This window comes from Panthera leo, chromosome B3 (assembly GCF_018350215.1).
Source record: "Panthera leo isolate Ple1 chromosome B3, P.leo_Ple1_pat1.1, whole genome shotgun sequence".
NCBI classification, from domain to species: Eukaryota; Metazoa; Chordata; class Mammalia; order Carnivora; family Felidae; genus Panthera; species Panthera leo.
The window spans coordinates 5,599,192-5,620,799 of record NC_056684.1 but is presented as its reverse complement, the minus strand read 5'-3'; the positions used below and the strand labels follow the sequence as shown (position 1 = coordinate 5,620,799).

The window sequence follows — 21,608 nt, the reverse complement described above, 5'->3', positions numbered from 1 at the left end:
GGGCGGGGCTGCCGGGGGCCGCCACCCGATTGGGCCTCGCCGGGGAGGAGGAGGGGCCGGGGCCGAGCCGGACCCCTCGGGAGGCCCCCGCGCAGGCCCGACCCCGCCCCAGCGCGCAGCCCGCGCTGCCATTGGCGCCGCGCGCAGCCCCGCTGAACTGCCGGGGAGAGGCGGGGGAGACGCGCGCCGACCCGCGAGCGGGGGCCGGAGCTGGGGGCTTAGGGCGGCAGGTAGCGAGGCCGAGCCCCTCTCTCCGGGACGCCCTATTTAAGCCAGGGTGTCAGTTGCTGACGAATCAGCTTAAAACCCCCCAAAGTGAGCAAACTCCCGCGCCCTTGGCGTTTGCTGGGCGGAAACTCCTTCGCCTTAACCAAGCGCGGGTTCCGTGTTCCTGAACTGAGACCACGGGCACGTCGGCTCTTTTCAGGTGCGCTCTCAGATACTCCTGTCCCCTCCACGGGTTGCGTAGACTGTCCGCAGTCAAGAGCCGAACTCTCTCCTCTGCTTCTCCCCAGAAGGTCAAGCGGCTAATCCTCGAAGTCATCCGGCATAGCCAGAGTCTGTTTTTTCCCCCCGTCCGAAATGGCAATTGTAACAGCCACAGGGCTCCCAGGAGACGTGGGTGCAATAACGTAAGTAAAAAGGCTCCGAGCACACCCTGTGCTCAGCGGTTGTGGTTGATGGCTTATCACGATCCGGATGAGTCCTCGTGCAGCCTGGACTGAATGAGCGAGCTCAGCCCCCACCCTGGCAAACAGGTCCATGTTTGTCTGTTTACACGCACAAGACCATACTGATTGGTTCTGTCATCAGCGACTAAACTCTCCTCACCCATGTTCTTGAAATGGGACACCAGCCCGGGCTGGGTTTTATTTAGAAAAATCTGACCCCAGCCCCCACTGTCCCGGTCACACCATCTCACTCGGAACGTTAGCAACCACTTCTGCCCTGTGTCCCCAGCTCTCCCGTAACATTGCCTCAACAGTCAACATTGCCAGATGGGGCTGGGCCAGGAAAGCGACCTTGAATTACCGACTTTAGTGCTGCTTCTCCCTGTCCCAGCCAGACAGAGCTACTGCTTTGGCCCTGAGATCCAGCAGACTGGGTCCAAGGGGAGGTTGCTTTTGGACCCCCTCAAAGTCTGAGGTCTCAGTCAGAGGCCTGATCTTGGGCCAGCGTGTCCCAGAATGACTCCTAATCCCTTTCACTCCGTTCCCAATTCTCTTGCTCAAAACACCATCAAAGACCTTGGAGGCCTCTGGTATTTGGATTTATGCCATCCTGATATTATCAGGCACCTGGGCCTCAGTGTCCATACCTGTCAACGGGGAGAATGGACCCCCTGAGAATCCTTCTGGCCCAAACAATGAGATTCAGTTAATGTATGTCAACTACCCATACTACCACTTCTGAAAAGGTCAGGAAGAATTTGCAGCCTGTCCCCAGGGGCTCATCTGTTCCTTTACCTGGTAGACCAGGGTGTCAGAGGCCCCAGTGAGAGGCAGCACGGAAGCCTCGGTGTGTTCCAGAGTCCAGCCCTCACCTGCACAGGGATCAGGGTGGGGGCACATGTGTTTTTCGCAAACACAGTAGCAGCCCAGGGCAGTTGAGGCAAAGCCTCGAGATTAAACTGCTTCTTACTCCCTGCCTCCCAGGGCTCCAGCGCCATGCCAGCCTTCCCCATACAGTGCCTGTTTGGCGAGGCAGCTGGTGTCAACTCCTTTGGCTCAGAGAGGTTAGGACACTTACTCAAAGTCACAGAGCCAGGAAGTAGCAGAACTCTAGTTCCTACCCATGTATGTGGCTCCTAGTCTGTCGCTCTTTTAAGAAAAAAGGAGAAAACAAAATCCCTATTAACTACACTTCATAGAAAGATAGTGTTTTTTTTTTAATTTTTTTTTAACGTTTTTATTCATTTTTGAGACAGAGAGAGACAGAGCATGAATGGGGGAGGGTCAGAGAGAGGGAGACACAGAATCTGAAACAGGCTCCGGGCTCTGAGCTGTCAGCACAGGGGCCCGATGCGGGGCTCGAACTCACGGACCGCGAGATCGTGACCTGAGCCGAAGTCGGCGCTCAACCGACTGAGCCACCCAGGCGCCCCGAAAGATAGTGTTTAAAGGAAAAATGCTCAGATCCTCCAGTGTGGGGTCAGCAGAAGTGAAACTCCACCCTTCCATGTTTTTTTAAAATTTTTTTTAAATTGTATTTTAGAGAGGGGTAGGCAGAGGGAGAAAGAGAATCCCAAGAAGGCTCCACGTTTAGCATGGAGCCCAACTGGAGACTCAATCCCAAGACCCTGGGATCATGATCCGAGCGGAAATCAGGAGTTAGATGCTCAACTGACTGAGCCACCCAGGCACCCCATACCCTTCCATATTTTTAATCAAACCACAATTAGTTATTGAGACTAGGTCATACGCAAGTTTCCTGTGGGGGGCACAAAAATGCTCATCGCTCAATCCCTTTGGGAGCCAGACACACATGTGTGCAATCACCACAAACCAGGCACAAGAGGCAAGTGTCCCAAGAGCTTAGATGACAGTGAGGCATCTCTCAAAGCCAAAATTATTTCTGATGAGGGAGAGCCTGGTGAGCATAGGGTCAGAGCATCCAGCAAGCTGGCCCTTAAGGATATTTAAGGTCTGGGAACACCTGGGTGGCTCAGTCGGTTAAGCGTCTGACTTCCGCTCAGGTCACGATCTCACAGTCCGTGAGTCCGAGCCCCGCGTCGGGCTCTGTGCTGACAGCTCAGAGCCTGGAGCCCGCTTTGGATTCTGTGTCTCCCTCTCTCTGCCCCTCCCCCGCTCATGCTTTGTCTGTCTGTCTCTCTCTCTCTCTCTCTCTGTCAAAAATAAAACATTAAAAAAATTTTTTTTTAATAAAAAAAGATTTAAGATCTGGGAGAAGGCTGGACAAGAAGGCTGGGAGAGGTGAGGGGCTTGTACTTCACCCAGGTGGACACCCCAGGGCATTAGTTTCCTGGTATGTTTGCAGGCGGGGCGTAAAGTCTGACAGTAGCCGTGAGGGGGTGTTGGGGGATAGAGGATCAGGACTGGGCAAGGGAGGCCAAGAGTCCCTGAACCGGGCGCAGGCCTGACATAACGTCCTGGCAGGACCCTTAAGACTCCAGAGACCGGGTAGAGATAGAATCAGCAGAAATTGCAGCTGGCAGGACTTGGGCAGGGAGAGGAGTCAGAGTGACTCAGACTTCCATCCCTGGGTCCCTGGGGCTAGAAGAATAGGAATGCCATTATTAGAAATGCGAAAAGAGGAGAAGGCAGGGTAAGTGTATGTGTGGGGGGGGGAGGGGAGGGTGTTGATAGCAGAGCTATTTATGGTCATTTCTAAACTGATTTCCCTGCCAGCAGTCTGTTCCCTCCCCTTCCCAGTCACCTGACCACTGCTCCCACCATGCCACCCTGAAGCACAGCCCCGAGAGCTTTACCCCACAGCCAGATACCTGCACTGGCTCCCCACGCCTGATACAGTTGAGTCTGAATTAGCTTTTAACATTTCCTGGCCTTTACTTTCTTCACCGTCTTTCTCTTCTACTGTTTCCTCTCCCCAAGAACCCTCAATTTAGCCATTCCCCCAAACAGTCCCTGACTCTATGCACTGCCCCTTCCTCCCATCAGGTAGACTCTTTGCACTCCCATGTGGCCAAGCCCACCTTTTCAAGCCTGCACTGGGGGCAGGGGGCACACAGCATTCGTTTCCACCTAAGTCATCATGCAGGGTAGACAACTCCCCAGACCCCCTCCCAATAAAAGAGCACACTATGCTACTCTGATTGTAACTTTGTAAAACAAATCTATGGATAATAACAGGCAGGGTCCGGACGACACAAATTTGGAAGATGTCAGAATACTATTTAATACTTTTTTAAGTTTATTTATTTATTTATTTTGAGAAGTGGGGGGGCAGAGAGAAGAGAGAGAGAGAATCCCCAGCAGGCTCCACACCCTCAGCGCAGAGCCCGACATGGGGCTCGAACTCACAAACGGTGAGATCATGACCTGAGCTGAAGTCAGGAGTCAGATGCTTAGCCAATGGAGCCACCCACGCACCCCAGAATACTATTTACCTTTATGAAATATTCTCTCAGGTTGCTTCAATTAATCCCTAAGAAAACTGGAGATCCAAAAGATGGGGCAAGGAGAAATGATTAAAAGGGCATTAAAAAGGAACCGAGGCATCATTACTGGAGGGTAATCATTCCTGGAGGGTAAAGGTTTCTGCCTGTTTGTGGAAGTCGACTGGCTCATTGCCTGGGCAAGCCACTCAAGTTCCCAGCCTCAGTTTCTTCATCTACCAATGGGGATAATAACAGCACCCACTCCTAGTAGTTATGAGGATTAAAGAAATTTGTGCAGATTGAATGCTTAAAATGGTGCCTGACGCACAGGCAAGAAACCTGTTGGCGGTCTTGACATTCACCTGAGTAAAATTTAAAGGTTGTATTGGCTTTATTCAGCATTTCATGAACTGGGCAGCATCCTGTCTAGCAGATAGAAAGGAGCTCCAAAGACCTGTACAAAATGAAAGGCTTTTGGAGCGCCCGGATGGCTCAGTCAGTTGGTCATCCAACTCTCAGTTTCAGCTCAGGTCACGATCCCAGGGTCGTGGGATTGAGCCCAGTGCCAGGCTCTCTCTCTCCCTCTCTTTCTGCCCCTCTCCCCCACTTCCTCTCTCCAAAATATAGTAATAATATCATATCATATCATATCATATCATGTCATAATGGCTTTTATAGGGGACGCCTGGGGGGCTCAGTCATTTAAGCACCGACTTTGGCTCAGGTCATGAACTCACAGTTCATGAGTTTGAACCCCGTGTCAGGCTCTGTGCTGACAGCTCAGAGCCTGGAGCCTGCTTTGGATTCTGTGTTTCCCTCTCTCTCTGTTCCTGCCCTGCTCACACTCTGGCTCGTGCTCGCTCTCTCTCCCTTTCTCTCTCTCAAAAATAAATAAAGATTAAAAAAAAAAGTAAAAAGCAAAGAAATAAAATGGCTTTAATAGGCAGAAAGGAGCAGGACAAGGAAGTTGCTAGCAAAGAGTGGATTATTTCCAGACAAGGTTACCTTCCTATGGAGGACACAAAGGGTCTATCAGGTGGATTACCTTACCAGTGCTGAACAGGTAATTCCAGATTGACTGGTTAAAGTTCACATCCCTGGGAGACGCTGAAACAGCCATTAGGTTAGGTATTAAGTGTTGGTTTACTGACACCGGATTTAGCACAAGTAACTCCATTTTTGGCATTTGGGGGGCCTGTTGTCTTTTTTCTTTTCTTTCCTTTTTTTTTTTTTTTTTTTTTTTTTTGAGAGAGAGCACAAGTGGGGGAGAAGGAGAGAGAGAGAGAGAGGGAGAGAGAGAATCTTAAGCAGGCTGCACACTCAGCATGGAGCCACATACAGCTCCATCCCAGGATCCTGGGATTATGGCCTGAACCAAAATCAAGAGTCAGACATTCAACCAACTGAGCCACATGGGTGCCCCTGTTGTCTCTCTCTCTCTCTCTCTTTTTTTTTTTTTTAACAGTGGTGTTGTTCGTATTGTCCATTCATTCATTCACATCCATTCATTCACATGAATGAGCTCCTGTGACATGACAGTTGTGACCCAGGGATAGAAAAGAGGGCACATTCTAATTCCTGAAGGGACCTCAGCTCACTGGGGGTGAGGGTGAGGGTGTCAGGGAAATGGATGTATAACGAGGTCATTTCAAAATACAGTGGATGTAGTTGGAGGGAGTGTTAGCTAGTATAATCCCTTTGGAGGGCAGTTGGGTAGCACACATCCTTTTATAAAACGGGCATACCCTTTCATCCAGAAATTTCACTTTGAGTGACTGGATGCCATAGAAATACTCACCGTAAGATGCTCAGGGGTATAAGAGGAGGTTTTCACTGCAGCACTGTTTATAGTCTCTTGGGGCACCAAGGTGGCTCGGTTAAGTGTCCAACTCTTGATTTTGGCTCGGGTCATGATCTCACGTGGGATCGAACCCTGCATAGGGCACCTCACTGAGCACAGAACCTGCTTAGGATTCTCTCTCCCTCTCTGCTCCCCCCCCCCCCAAGATTAAGTAAAATAAACTTTAAAAAAATGAAGTAGATCTTTAATTTGCTGATTTTTTATTTATTATTATTTATTTGTTATTGCTGTATTACAATACATTAAGTGAACATAGAAAGTTGCAGAGAAATATCCCATTGTCGTATACATACATATGTATGAAAAATACATATATGTGAAAATTTGAAGGTTCCTAAACCAGAGAGAGCATGGGGGGAGGGGGATTAGGGGAGACTCTCAATTTCTACTGTATACAATTCTGGGTGGTTTGAATATTACGCAACAAGCATCTATTACTTTTATAACCAGAAAAAGAACAATCAAGATATATACTTTTTTCATTTCTAAAAGAAACTGCCACAGTAACGTGGGTGGTCTACAGTGTCCCAAGTCCTGGCACGACTCACTCTGGCTGTGTCCTTCAATATTGAGGCTTTTCCTCTGGCTTCCTTTCCACCCTGGGGGGAGGGGGGGGAAGTGAAGGGTTAATGAGCCTGGGGGAGGGGAAGAGGGAGTGAGGTGAGGAAAGAAGGGTGAGGGGCTCTCAGGCAATCCCCACCAAGGGCAGCTGGCCACTCCCCAGTGCTGAAAGCAGCCACCTGCTGGAGCAGAGCGAGCGAGCAGGGAAGGGAAGAGTGGGGGGGGGGGGGGGGGGAGGAAGTGGGAAGGGTGGGGGTGGAGCTGCCCTGTTCCTGGGAGCAAGGAGCACGAAAGATAAGAACTTAACGTAAACGTAAAGTCCGGTGGAGAGGAGAGGAGGATGTGGTTCGGTTTTCAAAGTGTGGCCCTCAGACCCAGAAGGGGGAAGGATGGGGTTATCCCGGAGGGCAAAACTGTTATCGTCACAATACTGAGAAGTTACTTTCTCGGTGTTAATGTTTGCGCACCTGGGGAAAACTGCTGGCAGTTGACCAGGAATCGCGACACAGGCACCAAACTCTGGTAGCAGTGATTTGACTGCACACCGCACGCATTCTTTGGGTTTAAGAGACAGTATGAAGGTATCCTTAATAAAGCAGTAAAAATTAATACCTATATTAAATATTTACTCATGGGTATACCTCTTTCAAATAGCCTAGATAATAAAAGTGGGAAGTGCGTAGAAAGGGCTGCTGGTGGAGACCCAGGTAAGATGGCTGTCTTCTGGAAAGGCATTTAAAGGCTTATTTGAGTTGCTTTTTTCATAGAACACCATTTTTTAAAAATATTTATTTATTTTTGAAAGGAGGAAGGGGCAAAGGGAGAGAGGGAGAGAGAGAATGCCAAGCAAGTTCCACAATGTCAGCACAGAGCCCCATATGGGGCTCAATCTCACGAAGCGTGAGATTATGACCTGAGCCAAAATCGAAAGTCGGAAGCTTAACTGACTGAGCCACCCAGGCACCCCCATAGATCACTATTTTATTTTATTTTATTTTATTTTATTTTATTTTATTTTATTTAAAAAAAAATTTTTTTAATGTTTATTTATTTTTGAAACAGAGAGACAGAACATGAAGAGGGGAGGGTCAGAGAGAGGGAGACACAGAATCCGAAACAGGCTCCAGGCTCTGAGCTGTCAGCACAGAGCCCGACGCGGGGCTCGAACTCACGGACCGCGAGATCATGACCTGAGCCTAAGTCGGCCGCCTAACCGACTAAGCCATCCAGGCGCCCCTAGATCACTATTTTAACTGGAAAGAACAACTGATAGAGAAACTATAGTTTTTCAGACTTGAATATCTGGTAGATATTATCTCAAAAATGAATGAAATTAGTCATTTCAAGGAAGTAATGGACAGTATTTGTTGTCAATGATAACATATGAGCTTTTTTTTTTTTTTTTTTTTTTTTTTTTTTTGAGAGAGAGACAGAGCGTTAGCAGGGGAGGAGCAGAGAGAGAGAGAGACACAGAATCCAAAGCAGGCTCCAGGCTCCGAGCTGTCAGCACAGAGCCCAATGTGGGGCTCGAACCCACAACCAGCGAGATCATGACCTGAGCTGAAGTGGGGTGCTCAACTAACTGAGCCACCCAGGTGCCCAACATTTAAGCTTTCAAGGGAAAGTAAAATTTTGTAAAACTTGTACATATCCCCTGAACTTGAGAGCTTCCCGGTTCTTAAGGATGTTGCTAATGAGATTGGTGGCATTTCCAAATGTGATTTTTTTCATATTGCGTAGTGAAATGTATCAGTTTTTAGAAGATTTGTATAACTCAGCAATCCAGTATTTTCCAGGTGACCAGTACTCATGTTAAAATGTTATGCACGGGTTAAAAAATCTGTCCAAGAATAAATTTGAAGGGCACCTAGGTGGCTCAGTCAGTTAAGCGCCCGACTCTTGGTTTCTGCTCAGGTCATGATCTCACGGTTCGTGAGTTCCAGCCCCACATCGGGCTCCACTCTGATAGCGCAAAGCGTGCTTGGGATTGTCTCTCTCCCTGTCTCTCTGCCCCTCCCCTGCTCGCTCTTTTTCTCTCTCTCAAAATAAATAAATAAGCTTAAAAATCTTTTTTAAATGAATGCATTTGAATGTAACAGATACGAACGTAACAGAGTAGGAGAGGCACATTGACGTTGTTCTGGAGTCTACGTTACAGTTAACCTTTAAGAAACTATCACTTGTACGTTTTGTTACAATAAAAGAATCCCCAGGTGGGGTCTCACCCAGTCTCAGGAACCAGGAAACGCAGGAAACCAAGGCTGGGCAGTGGAGCGCCCAGATACGCAAAGCAGAAAGGCCACCTGGGCCTTTCTGGATCAAGGAGCCGGGTTGGCCATGCAAGTTGGGGTGACCCTGATGCTTGCCGTACCCACCCCCGGGGAAGGACCGTGGTGCAGGCCTCGCACAGAGGTGAGTCCCAGGATGACCCAGGGTGGCCTCACCGCCCAAGAGCCCGGCTGCCGGGTCAGTCTGGAGCTGCCACGCCAGCTCCGCGTCCTTTACTGGAAAGCTGCCAAATGTGTGCGTGACCCAGAATGAGAAAGGGTCCAATAAGAGAAACTACTCTTGGATGCACGTGATAACCATACGCAAAGATAAACTGGAAGAAACAAAAGATGAAGGCACGTGGTAAGGAGCCGTTGGGCTTGGGTGGAAGATTCACCGCCCCTCTGCTGTCAGTGGATACTTTGATGTAAGAGGTAAAGAGGACGAGGGGATCCAGGCTTTCATAGAAAATGACGACACTCCAATAACTCCTCCTGCAGGAATCTATCACTGCTTCACACCGGATGAAAACAGGCATGTGACAGTCACGAGGCTCTCGGTGGGAGGACCAGTGCAGACTCTATACAACCGGCCAGTTGACTGTTTTTCACGCTCAAGGACAGTACATAAGATTTTTGGCACAGACAACATAGCGGTGCTTCTGGGAACACTTCTTAAAAAGATCCTAAACCTGATAACTGGGCAGAAAATCTATCATTTTCTCTCTGCTTTCACGTCACAGCCTTGAAGCTAGGTTATCTTTCCTCTGCAAGATTATTTGATCAGAATGTGTTCTGGGGCACCTGGATGGCTCAGGCCGCTTCGACTGAGGTCACGATCTCACAGTTCATGAGTTCGAGCCCTACATCTGGCTCTGTGCTGACGGCTCAGAGCCTGGAGCCTGCTTCAAATTCTGTGTCTCCCTCTCTCTCTGCCCCTCCTCCGCTCACAGTCTATGTCTCTGTCTCTGTCTCTCTCAAGAATAAATAAACATTTAAAAAAAAACATGTTTTAACGAAAGAAGCTATAAAGCTAATTTTTGGCACAGAAGCAACTGGAAATTTGGAAAATCGCAATCATTTTTCTCTAACCCAGTCAAAGATCAGCGGTTGAGACACGCATTCAACTTTAACTCAAGTGAAAGTCTTATGTCCTGAAATGTAACTTCTTAGATGTTCTGTTCATGATTCTTCAACTCTAAGCCAGATGTATCCATCAATGCCTTGCCTGTCTTATAAGAAAGTTGTGGTATAGAAATATTTTTGGTCTTTGTCCCCAGTCCCTGGCACAGAACTCCTAAACCCCTTGGAATTTGCTGAGTGACAGGAGTGTCCTTCATTATTTATAAACTGGGACAGAATCTCCTTTGCTCAGGACCTTCTGGACCTCACTCTAATGTACCTCTTCATCTGACTGTCCATCGGAATCCTTTAGATATCGCGTATAATAAGTCGATACATGTGAATCGATATTTCCCTGAGATTTGTGGGCTATTCCAGCAGATGATGGGACCCGAGGAGAGGGTCCTGGGAATCCCCAACTTATAGCCGATTGGTCCAAAGTGCAAGTGTCCCAGATCTGCAGCTGGCATCAGTCTGACGGGAAGGAGCCCTTCCCCTGTGGGATCTGATGCTGTTTCCAGGCAGGTGGTGTCAGAATTGAGTTAAATTGTAGGACATTCAGTCCTGCGAGGATTGGAGAATTGCTTGTGTGAAAACCAACTAGAAAGGTGTACTAGTAGATACCATAACTAACTAGGTATAGCACACTTTTTTTTTCTCCCCAAATTGTACCTTCCGGTATGGAGCGACAAGGGGGGAAGAGCTGTCATATTAGAGGCACGCTCTCGGCTGCTGATGCCTCTTGCTGCTTTCTTGTTCAATATCAAGGACCTGCAACTGACTTAATTAAAAAAAAAAAAAAAAAAAAAAAGCCACCTGTGTCTGGTCTCCTTCCTGGTGCAGGGAAACCTGGGGAGCCTCAGACGGCATGCTGGCTCCTCTGACCTGTGTGTGCATGGCCCTGCTGTCTCATCTGTTAATTTTTTCAAACTCATGTTTTGCTTTCTTCCACTCCATTGTCTGCTTTTGGTATTGCGGATCCTTAAAAATTGAATAGTTGGGGGGCACCCGGGTGGCTCAGCCGGTTGAGCGTCCGACTTCAGCTCAGGTCATGATCTCTCAGCTCCATGAGTTCGAGCCCCGCATCAGACTCTGTGCTGACAGCTGAGAGCCTGGAGCCTGCTTCAGATTCTGTGTCTCCCTCTCTCTCTGCCCCAACCCACTCACATTCTGTCTCTGCCTCTCTCAGAAATAAATAAACATTAAAAAAAAAAAAAAAATTAAACGGTTGGGGGATAAGTCACTGGAATCTACTCCTGAAATCACTGTTGCACTATATGCTAACTAACTTGGATGTAAATTTAAAAATAAATAAAATTAATTTTTAAAAAATTAAAAATTAAATTAAAAATTAAACATTTGGGGTGCCTGGCTGGCTCAGTCGGAAGAGCGTGTGATTCTTGATCTCTTGGTCATGAGTTCAAGACCCGTGTTGGGTGCAGTTTACTTAAAAAAGTAAAATGATTTTTTAAAAATAAAGTAAGTTTAAAAAATAAAAATTAAGTGGTCTTTGATAATCGGAGGGGAGAGATTATCTGCAATGTTCGAAAGCTGTTAAAATCCTCCTTCGTGGCGTGCCTGGGTGGCTCAGTCGGTTAAGCAGGCCACTTTGGCTCAGGATATAATCTCAGGTTCATTATAATCTCTGGGCCCTGCATAGGGCTCTGTGCTGACAGCTCAGAGCCTGGAGCCTCCTTTGGATTCTGTGTCTCCCTCTCTCTCTGCCCCTCCCCTGCTGGTGCTCTTTCTCTCCAAAATAAGTAAACATTAAAAAAAAATTTTTTTAATCCTCCTTCATTTTCCTTTTTCCAAATATAAATCTGTGTGTGGCCGGATCTCCTTCATATTCCTCAGGCAAAACAACATGCACAACAGACTGAATGCAGAAGCAGAGATGAGAATCCAGCTATTTCCATCAACTCAGCCAGGAAGAGATTTGCAAAAATGAAAACAAACAACCCTCCCCACTAAGTTTTTTTTTTTTTTTTGGGGGGGGGGGAATGTAGTGTTTTGTTTTTGTTTTTTTAGGGAGAGAGCATGAGCAGGGGAGAGGGGGAGAGGAAGAGAGAGAGAGAATCTCAGACAGACTCTATGCCCAGTGTGCAGAGTCTGACACAGGGCTCAATCCCACGACCCTGAGATTATGACCTGAGCTGAAATCCAGAGTCGGACACCCAACCGGCAGCCACCCAGGTGCCCCTGAATAAATAAACCTTAAAAAAAAAAAAAATCTGCTTTAACTTTTAACTCCGTAAATGTAGTTTTGTATAACTCCTATAAACAAAGCTTTTTGGAGTCCTCAACAACTCCCAAGAGTGTACAGGGGTCCTAAATCCCAAAAGTTTGAGAATTATGCTAGAGGAAAGCATCAGTGAGCCAGCAAAAACGGGCACCACATCATCATACACAAAAAATTTAACATTGATGCAATAATGCTATGTAACAGGTAGTCCATATTCCTTGTTCCAAGTTGTCTCAATTTCGTGAAATTTAGGGAGCAAGTCAGGGGTCCAGAATCCAATAAAGATCATGCCTTGCTGTGGTTATCATGCCTCATTAGTTTTCTCTAACCCAAAGCACTACCCTGTCCTTTTGTGTGTGGATGGGTGGGAGGTGTTTATAACCTTGCTATTTTTGAAAAAGCCATGTCAGCTGTTTGGTAGAATATCCTAACAGTTACATTGTTTCTTTTGTCTGATGGTTTCCTTATCGCTGGATTCAAGTTAAACACCTTTAACAGGAATTTTACCTAAATTGTGTCACTCCCAATGCACCCCATCAGGAAGCCCGATGTTCATGCGTCCTATTTTAGTTATGACTAACTCTATGTTTGAGAATTTTTTGATTGTGATTTTATATATTTACTTTAACAGTTAATTTTTTTGAGATTTATTTATTTTGAGAGGAAGATCATTGGGGGAGGGGCAGAGAGAGAGCCCCAAGCAGGTTCCACACTGTCAGCACAGAGCCCAATGTGGGGCTCGAACTCACAAACCATGAGATCATGACCCTAGCTGAAGTTGGGCGCCTAGCTAACTGAGCCACCCAGGTGCCCCTTCAGATTTTATTTTTGAGAGAGAGAGTGAGAAGGGGAGAGGCAGAGAGAGAATCCCAAGCAGGCTCCACACTCAGTGCAAAGCCGGACATGGGGCTCAAACTGATGAACCATGAGATCAAGACCTAAACTGAAATCAAGAGTTGGACGCTTAACCGATTGAGCCACCCAGGTGCCCCTAAAAATTAAATTCTTTTTTTTTTTAAGTTTATTATTTATTTTTGAGAGAGAGGGCATGAGCATGAGCAGGGGAGGGGCAGAGAGAGAGGGAGACACACAGAATCCGAAGCAGGCTCCAGGCTCTGAGCTGTCAGCACAGAGCCCGATGTGGGGCTTGAACTCATGAACCGTGAGATCATGACCTGAGCCGTAGTCGGACGCTCAACCGACTGAGCCACCCAGACGCCCCTAGAAATTAAATTCTTAACTTGACTTTACAAAGTTTAAAACTGATAATTTTTCTTTCTGGGTCTTACAAATACGAGAAACTTCTATGATTTCTCTCCAATTTCTTCTCTGCTCTATTCCATGTTGTTATTCCCTAGTATTTTAGTTCCAGTGAGTTTTCTAAGTTCCCTCATGTTTTTCCAGTAGATTCGTCAGCAGGTTTTGCCAGTTTCTTAGCTCGGGGTAGTGTCTTGTATTCCATCGTTGGACAGGCATCATTGAACGGGTCTTTCAACAAAGGTCTGTGAGTAATTAATATCACAACTCTCTCTCTATCCTCCCTCCTTTTTTTTTTTTTTTAACTTTTTACCGGAGCATAATATATGTATTCACATATGCAGAAAAGTACACAAACTACTGATGTATAACTTATGAATGTTCCCCCAGTCACTGCCCAGCTCAGGAAACATAACATCACCAGCACCCCAAAAACCCTCCTCATGCACCTCCTGGCACTGTTTTTCCCAACTTCTCCCAAAGTAACTTCCATCCTCAATCCTACTAAAATGGACTGGTTTTTGCCCATTTTTGTTTTGATGGAAATGGAATCAGACGCATGTATTCTGCTGTGTCTTACTTCTCAACATTGCGTCTGTGAAATTCATCCATGCTTTTGCTTAAAATAGTTATAATTTATTCTGTTGCTGTCTGACACTCCATTTTATGAATCTGCCACAATTTATGGATCTCTTCTACTGGGTTTTTTTTAAATTTTTTTTAATGTTTTATTTTTCACAGAGAGAGAGAGAGAGAGAGAGAGACAGAGCATAAGTGGGGGAGGGGCAGAGAGCGAGGGAGACACAGAATCCGAAGCAGGCTCCAGGCTCTGAGCTGTCCGCACAGAGCCCGACACGGGGCTCAAACTCACAAACCGTGAGATTGTGACCTGAGCTGAAGTCGGTTGCTCAACCGACTGAGCCACCCAGGCGCCCCGGATCTGTTCTACTGTTGATGGACATTAGGGGTTTTTCTGGTTTGGGGCTATTGTTAATGAGGCATGGTGAATGTTCTAGCCCTTGTCTTTTGCTCCATGTATGTATGAAATTCCGTTGGACGACACTTAGGAGTGAATTAATGGCTCACAAGTTACTGTGTAAGTGTTCATCTTTCACGAACACTGCCAAATGGTCTTCTAAGGGATTGGTTAATTTCTTTTCCACCAGCAGCCTATGGGACCTTCGGTCTCTCATGTCAGTCTCGCCACATTTTCGCTAACCCTCAGCACTGTCGTTCTTTTCGATTTTGGTCATTCTTCTGGGTGTGCAGTGGTAACTTATGGAAGTTTTACCTTATTTTTTTTTTAATGTTTATTTATTTATTTTTGAGAGAGAGAGAGAGAGCATGAGCAGGGGAGGGACACAGAGAGACAGAATCTCGAGCAGGCCCCACACTGTCAGCACAGAGCCCCATGCAGGACTCGAACCCACAAACTGTGAGATCATGACCCGAGTCAAAAATTTTTTTTTCAACGTTTTTTATTTATTTTTGGGACAGAGAGAGACAGAGCATGAACGGGGGAGGGGCAGAGAGACAGGGAGACACAGAATCGGAAACAGGCTCCAGGCTCTGAGCCATCAGCCCAGAGCCTGACGCGGGGCTCGAACTCACGGACCGCGAGATGGTGACCTGGCTGAAGTCGGACGCTTAACCGACTGCGCCACCCAGGCGCCCCAGGAGTTGACATTTAACAGCCTGAGTCACCCAGGCGCCCCTTGTGGTGGTTGTACATTTCATTTCCCTGGAAACTGAGGGGACTGCGCTCCTTTTCATATGCTTAATATTCATTTGATTATTCTCTTTTATGAAGTGCCTGTCTCAAGTCTTGTGCATTTTTTTTTCCCATTGGATTCTGCCCGTCTGTGACTTGTAGGAGTTTGATATATATTCTGGTATGAGTTCCCTTTTTTGGATACATACGCTGTAAAAGTTTTCTCCTGTTCAGTGGCTTTACTTTAATATTTATTTATTTATTTATTTATTTATTTATTTACTTACTTACTTACTTACTTATTTATTAATAGGCTTCATGCCCAGTGTGGAGTCCAGTTCGAGGCTTGAACTCTGGAACCTGAGATCAAAACCTGAGCTGAGATCAAGATATGGATGCTTAACTGAGTGAGCCACCCACATGCCCCAGGGGCTTACCTTCTTATTTTCTTAATACGCCTTTTGATGCACAAAAATTCCTTAATTTTAATGTAGTCCAACTTACTGGCCTTTTATGGGTATGCTTTGTTTCCTGTTTCATTAGTCTTTTCTTACCCCAAGACTATGAAGATATTCTCCTATAGTATCTTCTAGAAGCTTTATTGTTTCACCTTTCACATGAATATCTATAATTCACCTGGAATTGGTTTTTGATGCACCCTGTTTCAGATGTTAAGAGGTGAAAAGCAACACGTATCCAAAACTGATAAAATACAGTAATGTGTTCACCTCCATTTTTTAACCAAATCCTTTATGGGCGTTTTTCTCTGTGATTAAGTATTCTTCTATAAGAATTTATTTATTTATTTCTTTTGAGGGGCAGGGAGAGAAGGAGAGATTGAATCCCAATCAGGCTGTGCACCATCAGCACAGAGACCAGTGTGGGGCTCGATCCCATAAACCGTGAGATCATGCCCTAAGCCAAAATCAAGAATCAGACACTAAACTGACCAGCCACCCAGGAGCCCCTATAAGAGTTTGCTATGTGTGTGTGTGTTGGTTTGTGGGTTTTTTTGCCCTTTATTTATTTCTTTTAAAAATTTTTTTTTATCTATATCCAAGTTAGTTATAGTTGTTGCATATAGTGCAACAATGATTTCAGGAATAGATTTCTTGATGCCCCTTCCCCATTTAGCCCGTCGCCCCTCCCACAACCCCTCCAGCAACCCTCTGTTTGTTCTCCATATTTATGAGTCTATGTTTGTCCCCCTCCCTGTTTTTATATTATTTTTGCTTCCCTTCCCTTATGTTCATCTGTTTTGTATCTTAAAGTCCTCGTATGAGTGAAGTCCTATGATATTTGTCTTTCTCTGACTAATTTCGCTTAGCACAATACCCTCCAGTTCCATCCACGTAGTTGCAAATGGCAAGATTTCATTCTTTTCGATTGCTGAGTAATACTCCATTGTATAAATATACCACATCTTCTTTAGCCATTCATCCCTCGATGGGCATTTGGGCTCTTTCCATACTTTGGCTATTGTGGATAGTGCTGCTATAAACATTGGGGTGGGTGTGCTCCTTCGAAAAACATGCCTATATCCCGTGGATAAATGCCTAGTAGTACAATTCCTGGGTCGTAGGGTAGTTCTTAGTTTTTTGAGGAACCTCCATCCTGTTTTCCAGAGTGGCTGTGCCAGCTTGCATTCCCACCAACAATGCAAAAGAGATCCTCTTTCTCCGCATTCTTGCCAACACCTGTTGTTGCCTGAGTTGTTAATGTTGTTATGTGTTTTTTTAATGTTTATTTATTTATTTTTGGGAGAGAGATAGAGCGTGAGTGGAGGAGGGGCAGAGAGAGAGACGGAGAGAATCCCAAGCAGGCCCCGAGCCATCAGCTCAGAGCCCGACGTGGGGCTCCAACTCATGAACCATGAAGTCATGACCTGAGCTGAAATCAAGGCTGCTTAACCCACTGAGCCACCCAGGCGCCCCAAGAGGTGTTTTTAAATAGCTGCTGAATACTCATCACATGGCTCTCCCTGGCACAGGACCTCTGGAATCAGACAAGCGTGGTGAATATCCTGTCCTAATCTCTTCCAAACTGTGTAACTTTCAACAAGCTATTTACACGCTCTGGGCTTTAGCTCTCATGGGAAGCGTCCAGATCTTGAACTGAGTTGGATATGTAGTCAGATCTAATTAATTAATTCCTAAGTAATAATTGATTGACTTAGAAGCACACCATCAACCGAAACAATGGATCATTAACTCTAGAACAGTCTTATTTACTCATTAAAGTCTCCTAAAGACCTGGGATGGGCCGAATTTTGTAAGTCCACTGTTTTTTTGGATGTGACTAAGGACAGTACAAGTACATCAGAATCAATGCCCTGTGGTAGCTGGAAACTAAAGCCAGCATTGGCAGCTGTGAAGGAATGGTAACTGAGCCACTTAATCGCATCCCCTTATCGGCTCATCGGATTATTGTTCTTTATCTGTAGAGCTAGTGGTTGTGAGAGGGTTCCAACTTTTCTTGGCTGACGGCCTCAGGAGAGAGTTGCTTAACTTCTCTGTGGCTCACTTTGTCATCTATAAAATGGGTCAAGTCAAAGTTCAATACCAACCCGGCAGTGTTGTCAGAGTCAAGTGAGCGCTTAGCTGAGGGAGGACGCAGCGAGGGCCAGGGTCCAGAGTAGCCATCAATGGTCACACCCCTGGTGGGGGATGGGTGAGACGCGGCCCTCTGGGGCGGCTGCCTCCAAACCTGGAGTCCGGAAACCCAAAAGGCTGGACTGTGTTTATCTGGCGCAGATCGAGAATGTTGGAACTGATGAGAAGACAGAATTCCTGACCCCGGTTTGTCCGGCGAGGTGCTGGCAGATGTTACTGACGACCAGCGCTATGGCGGGGGCAGTGTGTGTACGTGCCCTGATTTCCTGACGTAAATACTTCAGCCCCGGCCAATTTCAAATTCTAGATATGACAGCACTGATCAGAGTCGAATAGTGTTTCTGTTACATGGTGTTTCTATCATACAGATGCAACAGGTGTGAATGTCCTCAAGGGAATGGATACTAGTAAAATATAGGAAATTAAATAAGAAGCTATGAGTTTTGGTTTTTTTAACATAATTTTTTAAATCTTTTATGTTTATTTTTTGAGAGAGAGAGTGAGAGAGAGAGAGAGAGAGAGCGAGCTAGGGAGGGCCAGAGAGAGGGAGAGAGAAATCCCAAGCAGGCTTCGTGCTGTCAGCGCAGAGCCCTGATGCGGGGCTCAAACGCACAAACTGTGAGACCGTGACCGAAGCCCCAACCAAGCGTCGGACGTTTAACTGACTAAGCCACCCAGGCGCTCCCTAAATACAATTTATTTAATTATAAGTTTATATAACTTCTTTTTTTTTAATGAAGTTCTTTTTTTTTTTTTTTTTTTTGAGAGAGAGAGAAAGCACGAGTGAGCACAAGGCAGAGAGAGAGAGAGAATCTCAGGAAGGGCAAAGAGAGAGAGAAGGAAAGAGAGAGAATCCCACTCTGAAAGCATGGAGCCTGAATCGGGGCTCGAGCTCACCCGATGTGGGCTCGAACTCATGAACCTTGAAGTTGTCACCTAGGCTGAAGTTGGTTGCTTAACTAACTGAACCACCCAGGCACACCTATAACTTAATTTTATTTAAGTTTATTTGAGGAATCTCTACACCCAACATGGGACTCGAACCCATGACCCTGAGATCAAGAGCCTCTCACTCCTCCAACTGAACCAGCCAGGCGCCCCTGTGTAACTTAGTTTTTAACAATGGCTGTGTTTAACAACTGGCTTGCAAAATTCCTGCACATTTAATAATTGACTCTCACGGGTCCGTGTAAACTGGGTCCAGCCACCACTGAATTAGTCCCCAGGGCTGGAGCCTATAATTATGGACAAAAAACATTCATGTTTAGTTCAGAACCTGGCCCTGGACAAGTGCTAAGAACAGGCTCAGTGTACTTCTTAAATACCAGTGTTCGTTCCCCTGGGAACTGTGTTCCCTCCCCACGACACAGCCCAGCAGGTGACCTTTTCCTTCCCTGGCTCTGAGCTGTTTATCATCCCAAACCACCAGCAGGGAAGCACCCACACACACTTCAGGACAGACCGTCTCAGGAATGCCTGGGACGTGCACATAGGGCGCGATGGCCAGCCATTCACCGAACCCAGGTCAGGTGCTCACAAGGTCATCCGGACGGCCGGAAGGAAAACAACAGCCTGCCCCTCGGCTCTCAGCCCGTGACGTGGGTTAGGAATGCCCTCCACAAATAGACCTCACCAGTCCACTGCCCTTGTACATTCCCAAACCTGGATCTAAACTACCATTTCTCATTTGACTCCTCTTCTCTCCATGGTGCCTCTACCCCTGCAACTCACAGAGCCCGTTGCAATGTTGACAAGTATGTGCTCTGGGCGCGTGCTCTTGAATTATCCCACGTAAGCCTCATAGCAACGCTATGAAGTAGGTACTATTCTTGTCCCAAGTCCTGTGGATGAGAAGTCAGAGCTTGGGGTGGTGTGCTAACTTGCCCACGGTAGTCTGGAAAGGACCCGGTATTTTTCCTTTCTGCCTCAAATGTCTTCCTTCACATGGTATCCTCCTCAGTTCATGCACGATTATTTTACATTCTTTCACATATTGCTTACTACTAAGGATTCTCAGGCGTAGAGACAGTGGTAGGCGCCATGGGTCTGAAAAGATTGCTCAGGAGAGAGTGAGCTGCGGAATGGGGTGGGGGTGGGGCCGTGATGAGACCCTGGGGGCCACCAACACTTAAGAGCCTCTGAGGAAGAGAGGACCCAGAAGGGCTGTCACAGATGTCCAGGCGATGGTCCGCGGTGGGGACCTACAAAGTGGAGGAGTAAATAGGCACCAAAATTCTGGATTTAGCGATCCAGAAACCATCGCTGATCTTGGCAGGGGACTTTTCTGTATTTCCATACCAGACGGTGAAGAGGCGGGACCAGGACAAGCAAGAACCCAATCACACTGGGTTGAAGAAAGGCTGGGAGGTAGCAGTGAGGTCAGCCAGTATAGACCTCTCTTCCAGCAAGAACGCACGAGAGAGATGCTAGATGGAAGGAGGGCTTTTGGGGTGTGGCTTTTAGTTTGTTGTTTTTTAATGTTTATTTATTTTTGAGAGCAAGAGAGAGCAGGGGAGGGGCAGAGAATCCCAAGCAGGTTCTGCACTGTCAGCGCAGGACCCGACACGGGGCTCAAACCCACAAACTGCGAGATCATGACCTGAGCCCAAGTCAGACGCTTAACCGACTGAGCCACCCAGGCGCCCCTGTTGTTGTTGTTGTTGTTGTTGTTGTTGTTGTTGTTGTTGTTCTAAACTGGGAATATCCTTAGCAAATTTATATGCTGAAGAAAAGGAGCTGGCAGAGGCGAGGCCGAAGATGCCAGCGAGAGAAGAGGGTGATGGCGGGAGATAGCGGAGACCTTGCACTGCGGGGTCCAGGCTGCAGATGGGGGAACATCCACCCCGGCGCCTGGGGAGGAGCAAGCTGCAGTGGGTGCTGCCTGGTGGCCTCTAGTCCTTCTGATAAGTGAGGGGGATGAATAGTTGGGGGCATCGAGGGGAGTGTTGGGGAGCACGGCGCAGGGAGGCTGCCGGGAGAGGCAGCTGAAGTAGGAAGTAATGCGCATATGCAGCAGGACAGTCCCCCTAAGTGTCATCGCCCAGCAGCCCTATACCTGGACTTCCTTCTGGATGCTGTGTATGTCTATGGTCTGTAAGCTCATCAAACTCATTCTTTGCCTCCTTTCTGACTGTTTTCGCCCCCAGGAGGTGACATTTTCTCCAGGTTCTAAGGACAGCTCACCACGGCCCCTCTGCAAGAATTCTTGGGGCGCCTGGGTGGCTCAGTCAGTTGAGCATCCAACTTGCGACTTCTGCTCACGTCACGATCTCCCGGTTCATGAGTTCGAGCCCCGCGTGGGGCTCTGGGCTGTCAGCGCAAAGCCTGCTTCGGATCCTCTGTCTCCCTCTCTCTCTCTCTCTCTCTCTCTCTGCCTCTCGCCACTCATGCTCTCTCTCTCTCAAAAGTAAATAAACATTACAAAAAGTTAAAGAAGAAGTGAGGATTTCTTTCCATCATGTGAGGTTACAAGAAGTCGGTGGGAGCTACCAGTGTGCGGCCTGGAAAAGGGCCCTCACTAGACACAGGATCCGTCTGTGGACCTCCCTGCCTTCAGAACTGTGAGAAATCAGTCTGTTGTTGCCGTCACCCAGTCTACGGTGACCCGCTGCAGCAGCCTGACCTGTAGCCCCGTGTGCACAATGAGGAAGTCAGTCGTTTTGCCCAGAACAGGGCAGGACTTCCAGCTCAAGGTCAGTGATTTTTCCACTGTGTCACGGGATGGACCACAAGGTGGTACTTGATCAAACAGAAAATACGTCCTTGGAACTGGCCTCCTGGTCTCAACCTAGATTCGGGACTTCACTTCATGGCAAGCACCGGCCCTTTTCCTCTGGAACAGATTTACCGCTTCGATAATTTAGACCTGACTTTCAGGAAGAGGCCAAATAGGTTTCC

At 47.1% G+C, this 21,608-nt stretch overlaps 1 long non-coding RNA gene across 1 annotated transcript; it reads left to right on the top strand.

Moving 5' to 3' along the window:
- Positions 1-146: 146 nt before the first annotated feature.
- LOC122221113 lies at positions 147-20,954 on the top strand. Its single transcript, XR_006203078.1, has 4 exons — positions 147-427; positions 516-632; positions 15,413-15,506; positions 20,858-20,954. It is a non-coding gene; the product is annotated as an uncharacterized LOC122221113 (long non-coding RNA).
- The last annotated feature ends 654 nt before the right edge of the window (positions 20,955-21,608 follow it).